The sequence below is a fragment of the Staurois parvus genome, unplaced genomic scaffold (assembly GCF_062004578.1).
Source record: "Staurois parvus isolate SC_StPar_1 unplaced genomic scaffold, SC_StPar_1.0 ptg001871l, whole genome shotgun sequence".
In the NCBI taxonomy this organism is placed as follows: Eukaryota; Metazoa; Chordata; class Amphibia; order Anura; family Ranidae; genus Staurois; species Staurois parvus.
The window spans coordinates 277,890-280,641 of record NW_028319667.1 but is presented as its reverse complement, the minus strand read 5'-3'; the positions used below and the strand labels follow the sequence as shown (position 1 = coordinate 280,641).

Below are 2,752 nucleotides of genomic sequence, written 5' to 3'. Positions count from 1 at the left end.
TGACACCAACGATGGGGCACTATTCCTCGCACTGACACCAACGATGGGGCACTATTCCTCGCACTGACACCAACGATGGGGCACTATTCCTCGCACTGACACCAACGATGGGGCACTATTCCTCGCACTGACACCAACGATGGGGCACTATTACTTACCGTAATACCAAAGATACATTGTTTCCTCTCACTGATGTGGAGGCAATTTGTACTCTACACAATCTGGTCTCCTGAAAGTCTGATGGACAGTAAATTGACCCTATGTTTAGAAAGTTTGTAGACCCCTGATCTAAGGGCTAGTTCACACCAGATGCAGTTCAGTGCATTTTTTTTTTCTGCATCAAAAATGCATGCACAGTGTTTTCCATGTATTCTAATGGCACTAGGCACAAAAACGTTTCCGGAATGCACCCGGTGTGCGTTTTTGTGGTGTGAACTGGCCCTAATAGGTAATATATGTATGCTGTGTGAACAGGAACACATAGAAAAAATCCCTTTTTTTTTTTTTTTTTTTTTTTTTTTTTTTTTTTTTTTAACCTGACTACAAAAGTGGAAATATGCTTTAAATCGACTCCTCCCTGGCTCCAGAAACGTATCTAAAGGTATTATCAGCTCTCACTTTGACCAATGAAAGAGCTCGGTGTATCTAAGGAGGTTATCACTGTTTAAAGGTGTTTGGGAGTGTGAAGGTCTTCCAAGGAAAAATTCCAAGTATGATTCCACTGCCTGGAGGTAACTGTAACTATGGGAGCGCCCATCCTTTCAAAGCTATTGAAGAGTTAAGTTGCCTGCGAATGGTGCCAAGTCAGCAAGTGACCATAATGTCCAGACTGGGTCTAAGAAGGTATGTCAACGCATTAAGCAGCATTTGAAACATTGGTCACGTGATTGGTAAGACCTTCCTGTAGTATATTGTGTGTAATATATATATTGAAGACATTGAAACACATACTGACAGGCCAGTGATAACACCACTTTTTTTTTTTTTTTTTTTTTTTTTAAGTCCGCAAACGTGCAACTATAACGAAAAAACCCGTAAGTGTTCACAAAAAAAGTGCAAGTGCAAAACACCACACGAAAAAGTGCACTTAGGGGTGTGCTGTGTCCTACCCCTAAAGGGGCTTGGACCGCTTACCCTGATCCCCCGGGGCACGAAGCTCCTGACGGGGACAAGGTTCCCAATTGGTCCTCCTGGCCAAAAGGCCTGGTGGACCACCGTTCCCTATGCCCAGCCGAAGCCGGACATCCAGTACTAGGCAAGGGGACTCTCCCGAAGAAGAGTCCCCTAGGGATCAGGGGAGGAAGGAACCGTATGGCCACACATCCTCCCCCTAGACTTCAGGGTAGGCCCGAGGACCCACACCCTCCATCCGTGAAAAACACACACATAAGGGCAGAAAAAAGTGACAAACGTGGGAGGTGCATAATAAATAAAGAGAAATAAAAAAGTGGTACCGTGCCGAATTGTGCACAGACCAGGCCCTGAGGCCCGTAGCAAAAATTGCCCTGGACTTAGCCAAAAGGCCTGGTCCTTAGGGCGCTGTGCAAAAAGATGTGTAAAAACAGTGACCAAGTGTCATTTTCACACCGTGGGGGTCCCACACCCAAGTGTTACTAGTGACACCCCTGAGCGCGTCTCCCCAGGGGGCACTGAGTTTGCGGACTTTTTGCGTCCCCAGCCCCTGGCCAGACCAAGGTAGCTTGCTCAAATCAGGAGGTACTGGGTCTTTCCAGCCTTCCCAGAGGAATTACTCCCGAGGCCCCAGAACGAATCATGGCGCTCCCCGGTTTCTGTCCCTCCGGTCCAGCCTTCCGGACCCCCATCATACCAGTGAGGGTACCATCCAACCAACCCCACAAAGACAGAGTGGTCGGGAGCACCCCCACTGGACACTGATAAGAACAGATACTACACTTGATCTTAGCCAAAAGGCTGAGAAGCGATAAGACCACTTTACACACCAAAAGGACACCTTACTATGTTAATGTATGCAGGGGGTAATTACCTTCCCTTTGTTGTGTGGGGTTAGCCTGTTTTGGGTAAAAATATGGAGAGTCAGGGGAAGTTTAAGAACAGGTTAGTTGCAAATAGATTGGGAAAAGTCTTAAATATTCATGATGTGCTTGTTTATGGTGAAGAGAGAAGATTTGCCATAAACAAGACAAGTAGTATCTGTTTAACTTTTTAATTAAAAGCTATGCATACAGCCATTCTAAGTCTAGACACAGAAGATCAAACATGCTAATAAAAGTGGCCAATCGGAGTGCTTGCCATTGTACTGAATGGGGAAAATGTGTATATTAACACAGGACACAGAACACAGGATGGTATATTTGGGATAGAGCACAGGTCAGGATACGAGGGACAGAATACAGGTTGCATGGAAGCTACCTAGTTGCATATTATAGATTGGACATATGCTGGACGGTGTAGTCCAGAGGTGGGCAAACTTTTTGACTTGAGGGCCGCAATGGGTTCATATATTGGGGCCGGACCAAGAGTAGATGAATGATGTGTATGTGTCATCCATAGTAAGTATAGTAATATTCCCCCATAGTAAGCATAGTAATTAATCCCCCATAGTAATTAATCCCCAATATAGTAATTAATCCCCCATAGTAATTCATCCCCCATATAGTAATTCATCCCCCATAGTAATTCATCCCCCCTATAGTAATTTATCCCCCATATTAAGTCCCCAAGTCCCCCCTGTGTCAATTCATTTACCTTTGCTCCGCGTGTTCCTCTCGCC

The 2,752-nt window shown here is 45.3% G+C and overlaps 1 pseudogene; it reads right to left on the bottom strand.

The window, feature by feature from the left end:
* Window positions 1-1,787: 1,787 nt before the first annotated feature.
* On the bottom strand, window positions 1,788-1,944 carry LOC149433939 (U2 spliceosomal RNA; annotated as a pseudogene).
* Between the last annotated feature and the right edge of the window lie 808 nt (window positions 1,945-2,752).